This window comes from Hypanus sabinus, chromosome 12 (assembly GCF_030144855.1).
Source record: "Hypanus sabinus isolate sHypSab1 chromosome 12, sHypSab1.hap1, whole genome shotgun sequence".
In the NCBI taxonomy this organism is placed as follows: Eukaryota; Metazoa; Chordata; class Chondrichthyes; order Myliobatiformes; family Dasyatidae; genus Hypanus; species Hypanus sabinus.
In genome coordinates, this window is record NC_082717.1 from 12624866 (window position 1) to 12647922 (window position 23057).

The 23057-nt window shown below is 43.4% G+C and overlaps 1 protein-coding gene across 16 annotated transcripts in view; it reads right to left on the bottom strand.

Annotated features, from left to right (window-relative positions):
* The window catches only part of LOC132402627 (uncharacterized), a 381320-nt gene that overhangs the window by 165069 nt on the left and 193194 nt on the right, over nucleotides 1-23057 (bottom strand). Inside the window, exon 3 of one of the 16 annotated variants that reach the window (XR_009515004.1) lies at nucleotides 4121-5479. The exons of 12 other annotated variants lie outside the window; for them this stretch is intronic. The gene's annotated coding sequence lies outside the window, so the exon portion shown is untranslated. 3 more of the 16 variants (XR_009515003.1, XR_009515007.1, XR_009515006.1) reach the window with 3 other exon arrangements.

Consider the following 23057-nt stretch of genomic DNA (forward strand, 5'->3'; position numbering starts at 1 on the left):
CTCTTTTGCAATACAGTGCCTGGAAAAAGGCATTCACCCCCCCCCCCCCCCCACCACCCCACGCCCCAGAAGTTTTCATGTTTTATTATTTTACAACATTGATTCACAGTGGATTTAACTTGGCTTTTTTTGACACTGATCAACTGAAAAAGACTCTTTCATCGCAAAGTGAAAACAGGTCTCTACAAAGTGATCCAAATTAATGACAAATATAAAACAAAAAAAATTGATTGCATACGTATTCATCCCACTGATGCAGTCAATTGATTTTAGAAGTCACATTATTAGTTAAACGGAGATCTCTGTGTGCAGTCAAGGTATTTCAATTGATTGTAGTAATAATACCCCTGTATCTGGAAGGGCCAACTGCTGGTGAGTCAGTATCCTGGCAAAAACTACACCATGAAGACAAAAGAACACTCTAAGCAACTCTGTGAAAAGGTTATTGAAAAACACAAGTCAGGAGATGGATACAAGAACATTTCCAAGTCACTGAATGTGCTTTGGAGCACAGTTAATTCAATCATCAAGAAATAGAAAGAATATGACACAGCTGTAAATCTGCCTAGAGCAGGCCATCCTCAAAAACTGAGTGCCGTGCAAGTAGGGGACTAATGAGAGGGACCACCAAGAGATCTATGAAAACTCTGTAGGAGTTACAGGCCTCAGAGACTGAGATGGGAGAGACTGTGCATACAACAGCCGTTGCCCGGGTGCTTCACCAGTCGCAGCTTTATGGGAGAGTGGCAAAGAGAAAGCCACTGTCGAAAAAAACCTCAGAGTTAGAGTTTTCCAAAGGCATGTGGGAGACTCTGAAGTCAGCTGGCAGAAGGTTTTTTGTCCATCAGACTAAACACTATGTTTGGTGTAAGCCAGACACTGCCCATTATCAAAAACACACCACCCTACCATGAAGCACGGTGGTGGCTGCATCACGCTGTGGGGATGCTTCACTGCAGCAGGCCCTGGAAGGCCTGAGAAGGTAGAGGGTAAAATGAACGCAGCAAAATAAAGGAAAACCCTGGAGAATAACCTGATGTGGTCTGTAAGAGAACTGCGACTTGGGAAAATATTTGTTTTTCAGCAAGACGATAACTCCAAGCATAACACCAAATACAAGCATACACAGGAATGGCTTAAAAACAACAAAGTTAATATCCTGGAGTGGCCAAGTCAGAGTCCAGACCTCAATCCAATTGAAAATTTGTGGCTGGACTTGAAAAGAGCTGTTCACTCACAATCCCCATGTAATTTGACAGAGCTTGAGCAGTTTTGTAATGAAGAATGGGGAAAAATTGCAGTGTCCAGATGCGCAAAGCTGATAGAGACCTATCCACACAGACTCAAGGCTGTAATTGCTGCCAAAGGTGTATATACTGAATACTAATTTGAAGGGAGTGAGTAATTATGTGATCAATTACTTTGTGTTTAATAATTGCAATAAATTTGGACCAATTTGTAGAAATTTGTTTTCATTTTGACACCAAAGTGTATTTTCTGTTGATCAGTGTGAAAAAAGCCAAATTTAATCCGTTGTCATTCAAGGTTGTAAAACAATAAAACACGAAAACTTCCAGGAGGGGCATGAATTTTTTTATATAGGTACTGTATTTAATTATTTCTGTAACTTAGTAATTTTTATGTATTTTACTGTATTGCTGCTGCAAAACAACAAACTTCACAACATATGTCAATGATAATAAACCTGATTCTGATTCTGTATGTTCATATACATGTCAACATTTGGAGTAAAAAACATTTGGATAAGTACTCGAATAGAAAAGGTTTAGAGGGACTGTCACAGTAGTGTAGCGGTTAGCGCATTGCTGTTACACCTCGGGGCATCAAAGTTCATTCCCGGCATCCTCTGTAACTGAGTACCTGTACATTCTGCCCATGAAATTCACGCGTTTCCCTCAGGTGCTCTGGTTTCCTCCCACAGTCCAAAGGTAACTGGTCATTGTAAATTGTCCCGTAATTAGGTTAGGGTTGTCTGGGGTTGTTTGGCTCAAAGGGCCAGAAGTGCCCACTCCATGTCATATCACTAAATAAACAAATAAATTATAACTGTCTGTACTTCTTGCTGCCTCAGTAAATCGCTCAGTATAATCAAAGGCTCCACCCACCTCAGACATTCTCCCTTCTTTCCCCTCCCATTGGGAAGAAGATACAAAGCCAGAAAGCACATGCCATCATGCTTCTATCCCACTGTTGTAAGATTATTATTAATAGTACGATAAATTGGTCTCTTGACATCACAATCTACCTCATTATGATCTTGCACCTTTTTGCATACCTGCACTGCACTTTCTCTGCAACTGTGACACTTTATTTTACAATGCTGTTATTGTTTTCCCTTGTGCTACCTCAATGCACTGTGTAATGATTTAATCTGTATGAACAGTATGTCAGACAAGTTTCTCACTCTATCTTGGGATCTGTGACAATAATAAACCAATTCCCATTCCAAGGTGAGCCAAATGTGACTAGCCTAGTGGACACCATGGTCTGCATGGACAAGTTGGGCTAAAGGGCTCTGGTGGTGGATCCTCGTGTCCAATGATGACAATTTTTAAAGTGGAAAAGAAGAAAAGAACTTGTCTTCTAGTCAAGAAGAAAAGAAAAGCTTACAAAGGGTTCAGAGAGCTAGGTAATGTAACATATCTAGAAGACTATAAGGCTGACAGGAAGGAGCTTAAGAAGGAAATTAGAAGAGCCAGAAGGGACTATGAGAAGGTGTAAGCGACAGGATTAAGGAAAACCCCAAAGCATTCTACAAGTATGTGAAAAGCAAGAGGATGAAATGTGAAAAAATAGGACCAATCAAGTGTGACAATGGGAAAGTGTGTATGGAACTGGAGGAGATGGCAGAGGTACTTAATGAATACTTTGCTTCAGTATTCACTATGAAAAGGATCTTGGTGATTGTAGGGATGACTTGCAGTGGACTGAAAAGCTTGAGCATGTAGGTATTAAGAAAGAGGATGTGCTGGAGCTTTTTGAAATGATGAAGTTGGATAAATTGTCAGGACTGGATGAGGTGTACCCTAGGCTACAATGGGAGATGAGGGAGGAGATTGCTGAGCCTCTGGTAATGATCTTTGCATCATCAATGAGGACGGGAGAGGTTCCTGAGGATTGGAGGGTTACGGTTGTTGTTCCTTTATTCAAGAAAGAGAGTAGAGATAGCCCAGGAAATTATAGGCCCGTGAGTCTTACATCAGTAGTTGGTAAGTTTATGGAAAAGATCCTGAGAGGCAAGATTTATGAACACTTGGAGAGGTATAACATGATTAAGAATAGTCAGCATGGCTTAGTCAAGGGCAGGTCGTGCCTTACGACCCTAATTGAATTTTTTGAGGATATGGCTAAACACATTGATGAAGGTAGAGCAGTAGATGCAGTGTATATGGATTTCAGCAAGGCATTTGATAAGGTTCCCATACAAGGTGTATTGAGAAAATATGGAGTCATGGGATCCAAGGGGCATTGCTTTGTGGATCCAGAACTAGCTTGCCCACAGAAGGCAAAGAGTGGTTGTAGACAGGTCATATTCTGCATGGAGGTCAGTCACCAGTGGAGTGCCTCAGGGATCTGTTCTGGAACCCTTCATAATTTTTATAAATGACCTGGATGAAGAAGTGGAGGGATGGGTTAGTAAGTTTTCTGATGACACAAAGGTTGAGGGTGTTGTGGATAGTGGAGGGCTGTCAGAGGTTGTAACATTGATAAGATGCAAAATTGGGCTGAGAAGTGGCAGATGGAGTTCAACCCAAATAAGTGAAGTGTGAAGTGGTTCATTTTGGTAGGTCAAATATGATGGCAGAATATAGTATTAATGGTAAGACTCTTGGCAGTGTGGAGGATCAGAGGGATCTTGGGGTCCGAGTCCATAGGACGCTTAAAGCAGCTGTGCAGGTTGACTCTGTGGTTAAGAAGGCATACAGTGTATTGGCCTTCATCAATCGTGGAATTGAATTTAGGAGCTGAGAGGTAATGTTGCAGCTATATAGGACCCTGGTCAGACCCCACTTGGAGTACTGTGCTCAGTTCTGGTCCCCTCACTACAGGAAAGATGTTGAAGCCATAGAAAGGGTGCAGAGGAGATTTACAAGGATGTTGCCTGGATTAGGGAGCATGCCTTATGAAAACAGGTTGAGTGAGCTTGGCCTTTTCTCCTTATGTGACCTGATAGAGGTGTATAAGATGACGAGAGGCATTGATCATGTGGATAGTCAGAGGCTTTTTCCCAGGGCTGAAATGGCTGCCACAAGAGGACACAGGTTTACGGTGCTGGGGAGTAGGTACAGAGGAGATGTCAGGGGTAAGTTTTGTACTCAGAGGGTGGTGATTGTGTGGAATGGGCTGCTGGCAATGGTGGTGGAGTTGGATACGATAGGGTCTTTTAAGAAACTTTTGGATTGGTACTTGGATCTTAGAAAAATAGAGGACTATGGATAAGCCTAGTAATTTCTAAGGTAGGGACAAGTTCGGCATAACTTTCTAGGCCAAAGGGCCTGTATTGTGCTGTAGGTTTTCTATGTTTAAAAGTTGTTACACTGGGCAGTTCCACTCCCTCGGCCTCAGAAGCCCAGGTCCAGTGGTACAAGTGATGGTCACAAACTGGGGTTTTTGGTTGCCGTGGGTGACCATGATATCTTCTGTGCCTTGTCCTGCCCTTTGCTCTCCATGGAGCACTGCAGAACTGCCTTCCTGGCCACTGGATTTCTCATCTGCCCAATCCACAGAGCTGAGTGCGAGGACAGGCATCTCCCTATCTCACTATCTACCAGCTACCCTCACCTGGTTTAGCCCACCTGTCGAAGCGGGCCACCACTGTCACATGCAAACAACTACTTGGAGCCACAGACCAGAGTGAAGTGTACGGTGGACACCAAAAGTGAGTGAGCCAGGATGGACATGACAACCCCCTTCACATTGATTCTTGATTGGCCAGGGCATGAAGGGATATGGGGAGAAGGCAGGAGATTGGGGCTGAAAGGGTAACTGGATCAGCCATGATGAAGTGGAGGAATTGACTCAACTTGTCAAATGGCTTAATTCTGCCCCTATATATTATGGTCTTTTGGTCTCTGGACACCCTCTACACCCTTGTATGGCTCAATAATGTGTCTACACACACACACACACACACACACACACACACACACACACACACACACGCGCGCGCACACACACACACACACATGCTCACACGCACATACACACACACACGAACGCACACACACACGCACACACACGCTCACACACACACATACACACACACACACTCACACACACATACTTAACATGTATATATGTACACACTTTATGCACACTCCACATATTTCTAGCAAATAAACAGACTTACACACACACACACATTGTTACAACTACAATATATTACAGATGAAGGCAGGTACACATGAGCTCACGTGTATATTGTCTGTTATGTTCGTGGTACCAGGAAGCTGGGTGGCTGTGAATAGCATACACAAAAGATGGAGAAGTGAGAAACAAACGTGCAGCTGTTTATTTTGCTTGTAAATCATCTGCAGAATGCCCCCTCACATTACGTTCAGCATGTAACACTCTGGGAAGCTTGACAACGACCTACAAGGGTCAAAATATACATAAATAATAACATATCCCTTCCCCTTTATTTTAAAGGATTTCCCCTTCCCACACACAGACCAGCTGCTGAACTATTAACATTAAATGGAGTAGTCATTAAATTCGACAAACAACAAAAAACTAATTTTTTCTAATTTAGGGGAAGAAGGAAGACTGCCTTTATTTCCAGACATAGACCTTGGAATTATTTTGCCCATGTGTTGAGGGTTACTCACTAGACTAGAGATTCAATCTGTCTGGAGGCCACCTATTCCTGTGAAGGCACTGACAACCTGGGGATAACACCAGTCATTTTATCTCTTGGTGTTGTATCTATAGATCCTGGCTTGGTTACTGCATCAACAGTGGTGGGTGCCTCAGAAAGCACAGGTGATGGGGGAGCACTGGCTGCGTCATTTCATGTCAACAGCGGTTCTGTAGTCATTGGCTCAGAATCCTGTCCCATTTCTGCAACTTGATCTGGATTGGTCAGTTTGTGTTGGTTTTCAGTAGCCTCCAAAGTGGATTAACATGACGTCTCTAGATGTCGGGGTTACTAGTTTCCACTATGCATGGTAGAAGGCCAGTTTATGCCACCACCGTCGCAGGGTATTCACTTTCTTCCAGAATTGTAATTCTGGGAAAGTACTCCCTCTCCTGCTGTGAAGCATCTGTACTTCACTTGGGTTGCCTGTCATTTAGCACAATCTGTTTCGTGTTTGGGCATTAAGGCAGCTCAAGCTAGCTATGAAACTGTCTTTTAGAGTCATAGATAGTCATAGAAAAGTATAGCTCAGAAGTAGGTCCTTCGGCCCATCCAGTCCATGCTGAGCCATTTAAGCTGCCTACTCCCACTGACCTGCACTGAGACCACAGCTGTCTATACCCCTCCCATTCATGTACCTATCCAAACTTCTCTTATGTTGTTGATATGTTGATATCGAGCTCACTTACCCATTCTCACAACCCTCTGAGTAAAGAAGTTTCCCCTCATGTTCCCCTTAAGTGATTCACTTTTCACCCTTAACTCATGACCTCTGGTTGTAGTCCCACCCTACCTCAGAGGACAAAAGCCTGCTTGCATTTACCCTATCTATACCCCTCATAATATTGTATGCCTCTATCAAATCTCCTCTCAATCTTCTACGATCCAAGGAATAAAGTCCTAACCTATTCAATCTTCCCTTAGAACTCAGAATCAGACCTGGCAATATCCTTGTAAATTTTCTTTGTGTTTTTTCAACATTATTTAAATTTTTCCTGTAGGTAAGTGACCAAACTGCACACAATACTCCAGATTAGGTCTCACTAGTGTCTTATACAACTTCAACATAACATCCCACCTCTTGTACTCAACACTTTGGGTTAGGAAGACCAATGTGCCAAAAGCTTTCTTTATGACCCTCTCTACCTATGATACAACTTTCAATAAATTAAGGACATGTGTTCCCAGATCCCTTTGTTCTACCACATTCCTCAGTGCCATTTGTTCACTGGGTAAGACCTACCTTGGCTGGTCCTACCAAAGTGAAACACCTCACACTTGTCTGTATTAAATTCCATCTGCCTTTTTTCAGCCCATTTCTGCAGCTGGTCCAGATCTCGCTGCAACCCATGATAGCCTTCCTTGCTGTCCACAACACCCCAGATATTGGTGTCATTTGCAAATTTGCAGATCCTGTAAACCATATTATCATCCAGATGATTGATACAGATCACAAACAGCAATGGATCCAGCACCAATCCCCATGGCATTCCACTCGTCACAAGCCTCCAGCCAGAGAGGCAACCATTTACTACCACTCTCTGGCTTTTCCCACAAAGCCAATGTCTAATCCAATTTATTACCTCATCTTAATGCTGAGTGACTGAACCTTCTATACCAACCTTCCACGTGGGACCTTGTCAAAGGCCTTTCTAAAGTCCATGAAGCCAACATCCACTGGCTTGCCTTCATCAAGTTTCCTCGAGAAACTCTATAAGATTGGTTAGACATGACCTACCGCACATGAAACCATGCTGACTATCCTTAATCAGTCCATGCCTATCCAAATACTTATATATATGGTCTCTTAGAATACCTTCCAATAACTTTCCCACTATTGACATGAGGCTCACCGGCCTATAATTTCCTGGTTTATGTTAGAGCCTTTCTTAACCAGCAGAACAACTATAGCTATCCTCCATTCCTCTGGTTTCTCACCTGTCACTAAAGATGATTTAAATATCTCTGCTAGGGCACCAGCAGTTACTGCAATTTCAGTGGCGGTGTGAGGTGTGTTATGGTATATTGGCAAGAAGGTATAAAGGCACTTGTTGAGGGATCTACTTCCCACTGTAGTCTTAACGGCTTTTTCTTTGCTTGTGTGAATCCTTCAGCAGGGCCATTAGTGGCTGAATGATATCGTGCTGACTTGATGTGCTGAGTACCATTTGCTTCCATTAATGCTTCAAACTCTTTAGACAGCAGTTGTGGGCCATTGTTACTTACAAGCTGTTGAGGAGGCCCTAAGTGGCTAAAGTGGAACGTAGCTCCTCAATCCACTTTTCAGATATAGCGCTACTCATGATGGCAGCCTCAGGCCATTTGATGTGCGCATTCACTGTGACCAAAAACATTCACTACAGGTCCTGCAGAATCTTTGTAAATCCTCTGCCATGGTTCTTCAGGCCATACTGTACCAATGTACAGACGGTAACACAGCCCAACAGTGCATTTAACTAGCAGCCAGGAAAGGAATTCTCATGTGTGGTCCAAAAATTGAAGTCAAGGGGTGGTGGATCTGCCAGTAGTGTAAATTCTTGACCAAAAATGAATTGATGGAACTTCTGAACTCCAATGACTATTATCTGGGCATAGTAGCTTTCTGTCTTGCTTTGTATCCTTGATGCAAAAGTGATTGGATGCTCTTAAGCTAATGGCATGATGTGTGAGAGAACTACCCCGTCCTCATAGAGTGATGCATCGCAGACCAACTGTATGGGCAATGACAGGTTGAAGTGTGTGAATGCTTCGGATTGTTTTGGCTTTTCTAAAAACCTCTTCACAGTGACAAATCCACTGCCAGTGTATTGATTTATTTAAAACCTCATGAAGTGGTTTCAGCATGCTAACTAAGTTAGGATCTTTGCGTAGTACGATAATCGTCCTCAGAAAGATTTTAATTGATGTAGACGTTATGGTAATAGAGCCGCTACAATTGCCCTCACCTTTGATGGTGTCTTATGAAGCCCTGAGTTGTCAACCACACAGCCCAAATATCCATTCGAAGGTCAAAAGAACTTACACTTGTCCTTCTGGACCCTTAATCCATATTCCTTGAGTCTTTGTAGTGTAGAACCCAAGGGTGTAAGTGTTCCCACTCATGTTTCTCAGTAAGGAGTAAGTCGTTCAAATCGCATTGCACCCTTGTCAAACTGCTCAGGATCTGGTCCATTCCTCGCTGAAAAAAGTGTGGGAGCCCAGGTGATGCCAAGTGAAGCCTTCAGTACCTGACCATTCCTTTATGTGTCACTATGGTCAGCAGTTCCTGTGTCTCTAGCTCCACATAAACCTGCAAGTATGCTTGACACAAGTCAGTCTTGCTAAATGTCTGTCCTCTGATAGATAGATAGATAGATAAATAGATAGATAGATAGATAGATAGATAGATAGATACTTTATTCATCCTCAAGGGGAAATTCAACATTTTTCCAGTGCCCCATACACTCACCGTAGCAAAACTAATTACATACAGTATTTAACTCAGTATAAATATGATATGCATCTAAAATCACCCTCCCAAAAAGCATTAATAAATAGCTTTTAAAAAGTTCTTAAATAGTTTACTAAAGTGCATTGAGTGGTAACTTAAGCTCAGTCCTAACCCCAGCACTTTAACGTCTTGCCCCTGGTGGTTGAATTGTAGAGCCGAATGGCATTGGGGAGTAATGATCTCTTCATCCTGTCTGAGGAGCATTGCATTAACAGCAACCTGCCACTGAAGCTGTCTCTGGATGGTGCTGTGCAGAGGATGTTCAGGGTTTTCCACGATTGACCATAGCCTACTCCGCGCCCTCCGCTCTGCCTCCGATGTCATACTCTCCAGTTCTGTGCCCACAACAGAGCCCGCCTTCCTTACCAGCTTATTAAGACGTGAAGCATCCCTCTTCTTAATGCTGCCTCCCCAGCACGCCACCACAAAGAAGAGGGCACTCTCCACAACTGACAATCCACTCTGGACAATCCTGCAAAAAGGTCATCAATGAGGGGAAGAGAGTATTGTTCAGTCATAAGAATTACAACCTTGAAGTCTTGACAGGGTCTTAAAGGCATAACCCTTTTTAGGACAGGAACCACCAGAGTTGCCCATTTATTTAGACACTGGTCCCAATATCTGTCTCTGGACCAGTCTTTCCATGTTTTTCTTTCTTTTTGTTTATTTATTTATTGGATGTGGGCATCGTCAGTTAAACCAGCATTTATTGCCCATCTCTAGTTGCCCTTGAAAAGGTGTTGCTCAGCTGCCTTCTTGAACTGCTGCAGTCCCTGATGTGTAGGTGCTGTTAGGGAGGGAATTCCATGATTTTGACCCAGCAACAATGAAGGAACAGTGACATGTTTCCAAGTCGGCATTTCGAAATGGCGGTGTTCCCAGATATCTGCTGTTCTCATCCTTCTGCATGGTAGTGGTCGTTGGGCTGGAAGGTGCTGCCTCAGGAACATAGTGCATTGTTGCAGTGCATCTTGTAGGTAGTACTCACTAATGCAACTGTTCATCAACGGTGGAGAGATTGGATGCTTGTAGAAGAGGTACCAATTAAGTGGATTGCCTTGTACTGGATGGTGTCAAGTTTCTTGAGTGTCGATGGAGCTGTACTCATCCAGGTGAGTGGTGAGTATTCCATTACACTCCTGACCTGACCGCTGTAGAGAGAAGACAGATTTTGGGGAGTCAGGAGGTGAGTAATGCACAGTAGGATTCCCAGCCTTTGATTTGCTCTGGCAGCCACAGTGTTTATATGGCTTGACCAGTTCGGTTTCCTGACAATGGTAACCCCCAGGATGTTGATAGTCGAGGATTCAGTGATGGTGATGCAATGTCAAGGGACGATGGTTAGAGCCTCTCTTGTTGGAGATGGTCATTGTCTGGCACTTGCATGGTTTGAATGTTACTTGCCACTTGTTAGCCCAACCCTGGATGTTGTCCAGGTCCTGCTACATTTGAGTATAAACCGTTTCACTACCTGAGGAGTCACAAATGGTGCAGAACCTTGAGCAGTCATCTTCAAACATCCCCACTTCTGACCTCATGACAAAAGGAAGGACATTGATGAAGCAGCTGAAGATGTTTGGTCCTAGGACACTTCCCTGAGGAACTCCTCAGTGATGTCCTGATGATGAGATGACTGACCTCCAACCACCACAACCATCTTCCTTTGTGTCAGGCATGATTCCAACCAGCGGAGGGTTTTCCCCCTAATTCCATTTTAGTGAGGGTACCTTGATGCCATACTCGGTCAAATGCTGCCATGATGTCGAGGGCTATCACTCTCACCTCATCTCTGGTATTTAGCTCTTTGGTCCATGTTTGGACCAAGGAAGTTATGAGGTCAGAATCTGAATGACCTTGATGGAACACAAACTGGGCATCCGTAAATAGTAACTAGTCATCTAATAGCCATCTTTGTGTCCTGAAACAGATGAAACATGTAAATTTTCTTCAGCCACAGAGTGAGAGTCACTCAGTCTGTCCTCAGTATGTTCAAATGTTGGACCATCTTGTCCAAATGTTTCTTTTTTGTTGTTTTTACAAAAGTCTTTTCTCTTTATTACACACAAAATGCTGGTGGAACACAGCAGACCAGGCAGCATCTATAGGAAGAAACACTGTCGACTTTTTGGGCCAAGACCCTTTGTCAGGACTAACTGAAAGGAAAGATAGTAAGAGATTTGGAAGTAGGAGGGGGAGGGGGAAATGCAAAATGATAGGAGAACACCGGAGGAGGTGGGGTGAAGCTGGAAAGGTGATTGGCAAAATCCGGGCATTGACAAAAGAGATACAAAGCTGGAGAAGGGAAAGGATCACAGGACGGGAGGCCTCAGGAGAAAGAAAGGAGGGGGGGAGCACCAGACGGAGGTGGCCACACATTTTAATTCCACGTCCCAGTCCCATTCTGATATGTCTATCCATGGTCTCCTGTACTGTCAAGATGAAGCCACACTCAGGCTGGAGGAACAACACCTTATATTCCATCTGGGTAGCCTCCAACCTGATGGCATGAACATTGACTACTCTAACTTCCATTAATGCCCTTCCTCCCCTTCTTATCCCATCCCTGATATATTTAGTATTTTCCCCCCTCCCCCCTTTTTTCTCTCTCTCTGCCCATCACTCTGCCTGTTTTCCATCTCCCTCTGGTGCTCCCCACGCCCTTTATTTCTCCCTAGGCCTCCAGTCCCATGATCCTTTCCCTTCTCCAGCTCTGTATCCCTTTTGCCAATCACTTTTCCAGCTCTTAGCTTCACCCCACCCCCTCTGGTCTTCTCTTATCATTTCGCATTTCCCCCTTCCCCTTCTTACTTTCAAATCTCTTACTATCTTTCCTTTCAGTTAGTCCTGACAAAAGGTCTCGGCCCGAAACGTCGACAGAGCTTCTTCCTATAGATGCTGCCTGGCTTGCTGCATTCCACCAGCATTTTGTGTGTGTTGCTTGCATCTCCAGCATCTGCAGATTTCCTCGTGTTCTCTTTATTACAGTGGTTTTGGTTGACAGTGTCTTTTTACTTTTACAGTTGTGTTCAATATGTCTCCTTTTATCACAACTTTGGCAATGTAAATCCTTATACCAGCATTCTTTTGCTGAATGTCTGGTTTTTGCCACAATGGTAACATTGATTGCCAATTAGTGACTTATTACTAAAGTCAGTAGAAACTTTATGAACTTGGGAATCTGTGCTTAATAGCTATGCTTCTTTAGCTGCCATCTCCATAGATGTACCAATCTCAATTGCTTTCTGTAATGTTAGTCTGTCTTCTGTAAGGAAATATTTCTGCATCGCCTCACTATGCAGACCACATATAGATCAATCACATGACATGTCATTCAACAACGGCCCAAAATCAATGTTCTGACAATTGCTTCAGCACGACCATAATCTGTGAAATAAACTCACCTTCCTCCTTATGAAATATAAACCTCTCAGCAATAATCAAAGGTTTAGATGAATAGTAGTCCTTTAAGTCTTTAACTGTGTTCTCAACAGGCTTAGCAGGTTGCACTAGACTGCATAATAAATTAAAGGTTTTGCATCCATCACAGTCTGAAAAGTTGAAACAGGAAGATTATCTGAAATATGATTTATCAGTGCAAAATTTTCAAATCTTTCAGTATATGAACTTCATTGCTCTGTCGTTTCGTCATATAACCCCATACTTCAAAACGTAGTTGCCATTTTCAAACACAACCACGTTTCAGAGAAGTTAACTGGTCTTATCCATCTCCCTCCTTCTCTTATTTGTTTTATTTAACCTTCCCGTTCTCCTTCTGTCCACTCGGATTCTTCACTCACTACATTTCCTGAGGCTGTTTTTTTTTTGCTCACTCACACTACACAACAGTACACCACCAGCGCTGCACGCGGGCTTCTCTTGCTGAAAGGAACAAGACACCTTGCCTATCGCCACAATAGGTCGACAGCAGACGCAATCTCAATGGCTCTCCACACGGCTTTAGACCACCTGGACAACACAAACACCTATGTCAGGATGCTGTTCATCGACTATAGCTCAACATTTAATATCATCATTCCCACAATCCTGATTGAGAAATTTCAGAACCTGGGCCTCTGTACCTCCCTCTGCAATTGGATCCTTGACTTCCTAACCGGAAGACCACAATCCGTGCTGACTGGTAATAACATCTCCTCCTCGCTGACGATCAACACTGGCGCACCTCAGGGGTGTGTGCTTAGCCCACTGCTCTACTCTGTATATACACATGACTGTGTGACTAGGCATAGCTCAAATACCATCTGTAAATTTGCTGACAATACAACCATTGTTGGTAGAATCTCAGGTGGTGACGAGAGGGTGTACAGGAGTGAGATATGTCAACTAGTGGAGTGGTGCCGCAGCAACAACCTGGCACTCAACATCAGTAAGATGAAAGAGCTGATTGTGGACTTCCAGAAGGGTAAGATGAAAGAACACATACCAATCCTCATAGAGAGAACAGAAGTGGAGAGAGTGAGCAGCTTCAAGTCCCCGGGTGTCAGGATCTCTGAGGATCTAACCTGGTCCCAACATATTGTTGTAGTTATAAAGAAGGCAAGACAGCGGCTTACTTTATTAGGAATTTGAAGAGAATTGGCATGTCAACAAATACACTCAAAAACTTCTATAGTTGTACCATGGAGAGCATTCTGACAAGCTGCATCACTGTCTGGTATGGAAGGGCTACTGCACAAGACCAAAAGAAGCTGCAGAAGGTTGGAAATCTAGTCAGCTCCATCTTGGGCACTAGCCTACAAAGTACCCAGGACATCTTCAGGGAGCAGTGTCTCAGAAAGGCAGCGTCCACTGTTAATGACCTCCAGCACCCAGGGCGTTCCCTTTTCTCCCTGTTAACATCAGTTAGGAGAAACAGAAGCCTGAAGGCACACACTCAGTGATTCAGGAACAGCTTCTTCCCCTCTGCCATTCGACTCCTAAATGGACACTGAACCCTTGGACACTACCTCACTTATTTTTAATATACAATATTTCTGTTATTGCACGTTTTTAAAATCTATTCAATATACATAATTGATCTACTTGCTCATTATTATTATTTTTATTTTACTTATTACTACTTTTTTTTTCTCCGCTAGACTATATATTGCATTGAACTGCTATTGCTTATTTAACAAATTTCACGTCACATGACTGTGATAATAAACCTGATTCTGAAACATGGCTTGAGGACTTGTCAACTCGTTGCCAGTTGTTATTTATTTGGTAGTTGGAAGTCAGGTGGCTGAGGCTAATAATGCGCATGTGAGATGGAGAGGTGAGGAACAAACATGCAGCTGGAAATGGTCTACCCAGAATGCACCCTCATATTACAGTCAGTACATTACACACAGGGAAGCTTGACAACAACCCACAAGGGTCAAAATATGCATGAATACATAACACTCTCACACTTCAGTGTGCATGTACACAGATCCACTGAGGCACGCGGAAATCGGAACATCACTGACTAACAATCAGAGAAATATTTTTACAATCAGGGCACAATCAGGGAATCTTTTCACACAGAGAATGGTGGTTGCCTGGGTGCCTGGTAAAGACTGATGCATAGGGACATATAAGGAACGTTTAGATGGGCACATGGATGAAAGAAAAATGGACAGCTATGTGGGAGGGAAGGGTTAGATTAATGGTGAAGTAGATTAATCCACTGGCACTGGACTAAATTTATAGATGAGTTTATGTACATGAAAAGTCCGCATTGAAAGATAGGTTAGGGATGTGCCTGAATCGTGAAGTCTGGAAGTAACTAAGTGGGAATGTGGATGATGCAGAGAGGGTTTAGGAAGATACAGATAAGATAGAGTGACAACGGCGTGACAGGTGGAGTACAGTGTGAAATATGTGAAATTAATGTGGTCAACTTAAGTGGAGAAAACATGATGCAATGATTAGGAAATATGGATATTCAAAGAGATGACAGACAGACTGCTGCAGGGACAATGTGTGGTTAGAACAGAGAACAGGACAGCCCACAAAAAGGTCCTGTTCAGCATGTGGTGCTGACCTAATTTAGCTAATGAAGTTTATCTAAATCTCAGCTAATCCCTTCTGCCTGAACATATTCCTCCATTTCCCATTTCCTGCATTTTCATGTACCTACCTAGTTGCCTCTTAATCACCACCTCCACTAGCATTCCTGCATCATGTATCAGGTACCCACCACTCTGTGTAAAAAAAACCTGCCCGCCCATCTCCTTGGAACTTGCTTCATATTATCTTAAATTCATGCCTTCAGTCAAAGATGTTTCGTTCCTGCTCCTTTTTTTTTACCTGCACTGAACTATATTGTAGCTGTTACACTTTATTCTGTATTCTGTTATGGTTTTACCACTGTGTAATGATCTGATCTGTGTGAGCCATATGCAAGACAAGCTTTTCATGTATCTCTGTACATGTGACAATAATAAACCAATTTCAATTCCAATGCTTGTACCCTGCTGTTATAAGACTATTGAATTGTTCCTTAGTATGATAAAGTAAACACTCCACTTCACCTTCTACCTCGTTATAATCTTATTGTCTACCTGTGCTGTACTTTCTCTATAGCTGCTACACTTTATTCTGCATTCTGTTATTGTTTTACCTTATTCTACCTCAGTGTACTGTGCAATGATTTGATCTGTATGAACAGTATGCAAGTTAAGCCTTTCACTCTATCTTGGTATCCCAGTGCACATGACAATAATAAGCCAATTCCAATTCCAGTACCAGGCACAAATATAGCTTCTACTCTGCTGTTATAAGACTACTGAATGGTCCCGATGAAGGGTCTTGGCTCAAAATGTTGGCAGTTTATTCTTCCCATAGATGCTGCTGACTTGCCGAATTCCTCCAGCATTTTGTGTGTGTTGCTCTGGATTTCCAGCATCAGCAGAATCTCCTGTGTTTATCAATGGCTCCTTAGTATAAGATAGATTCTTCATCTCACAATCTACCTCATTCTGATCTTACATATTATAGCTCACCTGCACTGCACTTTCTCTGAACGTGTTGCACTTTATTCTGCAGTCTGTTATTGCTTTACCTTGTTTTACCTCAGTGCACTATGTAACTATTTGCATACTGGAGAACAGTTTGCAAGACAAGCTTTCCATTATATCTCGGTACATGTGACAATAATAAATCAATTGCAATTCAAAAAAGACCTCGATTTTACATTTTTGTCTTTTGTTATCTTATAAGTTTCCTTCAGTCTGCCTTCACCCTCCACGGCTCCAGAGAAAGCAAAACTAGGATCCCAATGAAGGTCTTGGCCTGAAACGTTGACTGTTTATTCTTCTCCATACATTACGCCATGGACCAATACCATTAACAAGGGGTCCATGGACCCCAGGTTTGAATCCCTGCCACAGATGCTGGCTGACCTGTTGAGTTTCTTCAGCAATTTGAATGTCTTGTTCTGGATTCCAGCATCTGCAGAATTGCTTTTGCTTCGATTGCTCAATCACTCCTTAGAGCACAGGCCCTTTAATCCAGGATGACAAACGATATTTTGAATTTTAGTACAAAAGGGTTTGAGTAACAAACTAAATATTTTCTATTTAAGACCTTGGTAAACTGATGGGGTCAAAACTGAAGAGTGGTGCATAGTTTTGGTTTCCTTACCTACAGTGCTGTGCAAAAGTCTTGGGAACCTATATATAGCTAGGGTGCATAAAACTTTGCACAGTACTGTATTTGTCAATGTGGAGCGGAGAGCCAGTTTGTAAATTTGGTGGGAGCAAAGGTTGTTGGGAATGGTGAGGACAGAGCACCACAGGACTGGTGACAGAGAAGGTCGTCCAGGGAGGGGTGGTGGCGCAATTGAGGCACACCCAGCCCTGAGACTCCAGGCAAGGTCATTTTATTCCAAACAATTGATTTATTGATTATTACAGAATGTCTTTCTGGTGCTTCCTGCTCCCTCCCTCTCTCTTCCTTTCTTCCCAACCATGATTCTCCTCCCCCTGCCCCCTTCCCACTCTCAGTCCACAACAGAGACCCGTATCAGAATCAGGTTTATCATCACTCACATATGAAATCTGTTGCTTTTTTTGTGGTAGCTGCACAGTGCGATACTACAGTACTGTATAAAAGAATGTACTTGGTGAAGGGAGAGTGCATAAAAGATTTATGGGTCATGGAATGGTTGGTCTATAAAAAGTATTGGTATTGGTTTATTATTGTCACATGCAGTAAAATACAGTGTAAAGCTTGTCTTGCATACTGTTCACACAGATCAGATCATTGCACAGTCCAGTAAGTTAAAGCAATAATAATGCAGAATAAAGTGTAAAAGAGAAAAAGTGCAGAGCAGATAAACAATGAAATGTGAGATCAGAAGGAGGTAGATTGTGAGATCAAAGGTCCATTTTATCGTGCAACAGTGAGATAGAAGCTGTCCTTGAGGCTGGTGTTACATGCTTTCAGGCTTTTATATCTTCCACCAGATGGGAAAGGGGTGAAGAGAGAATGTCCTGGGTGGGCGGGGTCTGGCTGCTTTACTAAGGCAGCGAGAAGTGTAGACGGTGTACATGAAAGAGAGGTGGGTCCCTGTGGCGTGCTGAACTGTGTCCATAACACTCTCCAATTTCTTGCAGTCTCATGCAGAGCATTTGCCGTACCGACCCGTGATTCATCCGGACAGGATTATTTCTATGGTGCATTGATAAAACCTGGGAAGAGTTGATGGGGACATGCCAAAGTTCATAAGTCTCCTGGCAAAGTGCGGGTAAATGATAAAGTGCAAGATCATAGCAAGGTAGATTGTGAGGTCAAGAGTCCATTTTATCATACATGAAGCCCATTCAACTGTCTGATAACAGCGGGGTAGAAGCTGTCCTTGAGCCCGGTGGTACATGCTTTCAGGCTTTTGTATCTTCTGCAGAGAAAGTAACTGGAGTGGACAGGGTCTGCGATCTTGCTAGTTACTGTTACAGTGATGCCACTGACAGATCAAAGGAGGTCAGATAGAACCTCTACCCTTTCTGCGAGTCTGAGAGACTGGTGCCTGGCGGCAGGGGGTCCTAGGCTTTTAGAGCTGTCTGTGCCTGTGAGTGGGAGGGTGTGAAAGGAGTTGTTTTGCTCTTGTCATCTTGTTTTTGATTATTGTTGTTGTTTTTATTACTGTTGCTACTTGTGTTGTTCTGCCAAGCAATCATGGCTGACTCACTAATCCTGATGAGCCTGACTCACAGAACAGTGCACAACTGTCAGGAACTTTGGCCCAAAACCAACCTCTGACAGTCCTCTCTCACTATACTTTCCTCCAATCACCTTAATATCAAGTCATCCTGTATTAGCCGTTTCTGCCTTGGGAAAAAAATTACTGGTTATCCATTCTATCTATCCCTCTTATCATCTTCCCATTATCAAGTCATCTCTCATCCTCCTTCAGTCCAAAGTCATAAGTCGTGCTCTCTAATCCAGGCTGCATCTTCTCTGCACCATCTGTAAAACTTCCAAGCCCTTCCTATAATGAGGTATCCAGAACTGAACACAATACTCCAAGTGAAGTCAGACCAGGGTCTTTAGAGCCGTAACATTACCTCACAGCTCCTGAACTCGGTCCCCCATCTGATAAAGGCCAACACAACTTATGTTTTCTTGGTCATCCTCTCTTTGAGGAAGTAAGGATGTAAACCTCAAGATCCCTCTGTTCCTCCAAATTGCTAAGGATACTGCCATTAATCCTGTATGCTACCTTCAAATTTGACCCTCCAAAGTGTATCAGCCTCTAATTCTCCAACCTTCTCCCTGTAACCTTGGATACCCTTATTATTTCTTCCCATCAGCTAAAACCCTGAACTATTTCTTCCCATCAGAGCAGACAAATATTCCTTCTGTTAATTATTGCACCCATAGCAAGGATCTCAAGGCTTTGGAGAGGAAACAGAAGAAGTTTACCAGAATGCTGCCTGGATTAGAAGGCATGTGCTATAACAAGTTTGGACAAACTTGGGTCACTTCCACTGGAGCAGCAGAGGCTGAGGGAGATCTGATAGAGGTTTATAAGATTAAGAGAGGCATGGAAAGAGTCAACAGTATCTTTTCTCCCCAGGGTTCAGATGTCTAATACCAGAGGCCATGCATTGAAGGCAAGAGGGGGTAAATTCAAAGATGTGAGGGACAAGCTTTTGACACAGAGACTGGTGGGTACCTGGAATGCATTGCCTAGGGTGGAGCTAGATGCAGTTACATTAAGGGACTTTAAAGAGATGTTTAGATAGGCGCATGAATGTGAGAGGTGGAAGGAGATGGCATATGTGGGAAGAAGGGATTGGCCATTTGATTACTAATATAATTGGCTCAGCAAATTTTGTGGGCCAAAGGGCCTGTTCCTATACGGTACTCTTCGATGGTCTATGTGTTATTGAAGTGGATTTCTCTCCCTTTATTCTGTGATTTATTAAAGCACAATTAGAACATCATTAATATCCCTCTACGATTATCAAAATGCCTCATCAAACAGCTGCTTTAATTAAATCAAACAATTACCAGTTAAATATTCTGAAATAATTTTGATGAACATTCTTTTATATTCAGACTAATGACATATCTCCTTGAGCTGACATCATTGACATGTGTGTAATCACTACTCATACTTCAGCCACACTCTGCTAAGTAATTTATCTGTGTACCTTCCTATGGGATCTGTGGATGCAAAATCGAAAACAAATTTTGGCCCCTCTACTTGCAGAAACCAGTGCATGTTGGACTATAGGACCATTAGACATAGGAGCAGAATTAGGCCATTTGGCCCATCGAGTCTGTTCCGCCATTTCATCATGGCTGATCCATTTTTCCTCACAGCCCCAATCTACTAACCTCTCTCCATATCTCCTTATGCCCTGGCCATTCAAGAATCTATCAACCTCTGCTTTAAGTATTCATAAAGACTTGGACTCCACAGCTGCCTGTAGTAAAGAATTCTACAGATCTACCATTCTCTGGCTAAAGAAAGTCCTTCTCATCTCTGTTCTAAAAGGCCCCCTCTCTATTCTGAGGCAGTGTCCTCTGGTCTTAATCTCTCCCACAATAGGAAACATCCTCTCCATATCCACTCTATCAAGGCCTTTCACTATTCAATAGGTTTCAATGAGGAATGACACTGCCATCTCTTAGCATTCAGGATCCTGCCATCGCAAGTCCAGAGTTCGCCTAGTAGTCAGTGATCGGCGGGTCCTGGAGCTGATGCCAAGGATTGATCGTAATTCTGGAAGTCAAGCCTGCCAGCTGGAGACCTGAGGCTGAAAATCTCTGTGAGTCTGCTGAGCTAGTCAAAGGGCCACTGTCTGCTGGTCTGACTCCACTGGAGGCTGGAAACCGAAGGCAGCTTTGCCAGGGATTGGGAGACTGCGTTTGTGTGTGTGTGGGTCAGCAGGAGGAAGGAGCGGAGCTTGTTTTGCTATGTTTTTTTGTTGTGTGCTGTGTTGTTCTGCTGAGCATTGTGGGTATATTAAGTTGAAGCCAGAATATGTGGTGATGCTTGCGGGCTGCCCTTGGGTGTGATGGCTGTTAATGCAAATAGTGCATTTCACTGCATGTTTCAATGTGCACGTGATAAATAAACTTGAATCTTGAATCTTCCTCGCACCCTAACACTCTACTCAAAATAAGGTTTTATTGCACTGGCAGTTCAAGGTAGACCATGACATACCCACATTTACTTGATGTGTTTTCTTCTCCCATCCATCCATCAATACATCTGCCTTCCTATGCAATGTACCTCCCCACCTATCTGCTTCATGTCTATCTGGTTGTGGTAAATGCAGATATATTCAGTTTCGAGTGAATTTAGCTGCTGTCAGATGGAAACCTGTTTTATTTTTACATTCTGAAGCCTAAGAAATGTTTTGTGTTTGGATGAGTCTTTGAAACCTGGATCACTGTCCTGAATGCGTAAGGCTGTGTTAGCAGTCTCACTGATGTAGACAAACTAGGACTGTGGGCAGACAAATTATATCCTATCTATAGCACTGAAAAGATGAAAGAGTACGACAGTGTCATGATTCTGTCACTGAATAATCTATCAGCTAGAGAATAGAAGTCCATTCATCACGATAAGCAGCGTCAGGATCTGAATTGTGTCTTTGAAATATGTGGTATTAGGGACCTGTTGTTAGCAGACACACTTGTAGGAGTGAGACAGACAAAAAAAGCTGGAGGTACTCAGCAGGTCAGGTAGCATCGATTGAAATGAATAAACAGTCAACGTTTTGGGCTGAAGCCCTTCTTTAGGACAGGACAGGAAGGAGGAAGACTCCAGAATAAAAAGGCGGGGGGATGGGAAGCTAGAAAACGGTACGTGAAGCCAGGTGGCTGGGAAAGGTGAAGGACTGGAGAAGAAGGAATCTGAAAGGAGACAAGACTGTACCATGGGAGAAAAGAAAGAAGAAGGGGCACCAGACGGAGGGGATAGGCAGGTGAAGAGAAGAGCAAAAAGGCTAGAGTAGGGAATAGAAGAAGAGGGAAGGGGGAGGGGAAATGAGAAAAACAATTGCTGGAAGGAGAAGTTGATGCTTACGCCAGCAGGTTGGAGGCTTTCTAGACAGAACGTGAGGAGTTGCTCCTCTACCTTGAGAGTGGCCTCATCATGGCAGAAGAGGAGGCCATGTGTCAAAATGGGAATGGGGATAGGAATTAAAATGGTTGACCACCGGGAAATTCTGTTTGCTTTTGGCCGATGGAGCGAATATGCTCAACAAAGCAGTTCGTCCAGTTTACTCTGGTTCTCTTCAGTGAAGAGGAGGCTGCATTGGGAGCACCAAATACAGTAGATAGTCGGAACAGATTCGCAGATGAAATGTTACTTTGTCTGGAAGGACTGTTTGGGGTCCTGGTTGGAGGTGAATGGACAGGTGTAGCATTTCTGTCACTTGCAGGGTTAAGTGCCAAGAGGGAGATTAGTGGGAGGGGATGAATGGGACAAGGGAATCATGGAGAAAATGATCTCTGCAGAAAGCAGAGAGGGGGAGGAGGTACGATGTGATTGGTGGTATGATCCCATTGAAGATGTCAGAAGTTGTGGAGAATGATGTGTTGGATGTGAGGCTTACGAGGTGGTGGGTCAAGACAAGAGGAACTTGCGGGAATGATCAGCCCACAAGCCCAAGGAGACAGATCTTTGCCTTTAGACCAAAAAATCTCTCCATAGTTTGTGGTGGAACTCCCTCCAGGCAAACTATGAGGGGCATAGGCAGGGTGAATGGACACCATCTGTTCCTTTGGGTTGGGAAGTCAAGACCTGGAGGACGAGGTTTAAGGTGAGATGGCAACTCTCAGGAACCTCCTCTTACTTATGCTTTGAACAGGGCTCCACTCAGGGCAATCAGACCATTGTTTTCTCCACCATCCGCAACCTCATCAAATTTGGATATCTCCCATTCACTGTCACCAGCCCCTTACCCCACCTTTCTCGTTTCTACCTCCTACACAAGATCCACAAATAAGACTGTCTGGGTAGGCACATATCTCTGCCTTGCCCAGCCCTACTAGACTCATTTCCACATACCTGGACTCTATTTCATCCCCCTGGCTTCAGTTTCTTCTTACCTATGACACTTCACACACTCTTAGTCACTTCAATCATTTTAAATTCCCTGATCCTAATTCCCCATTTTCACTATGGATATCCAGTCCCTATCCTCCAACAGGAAGGCCTTAAAAGCTCTCCACTTCTCTTTAGAC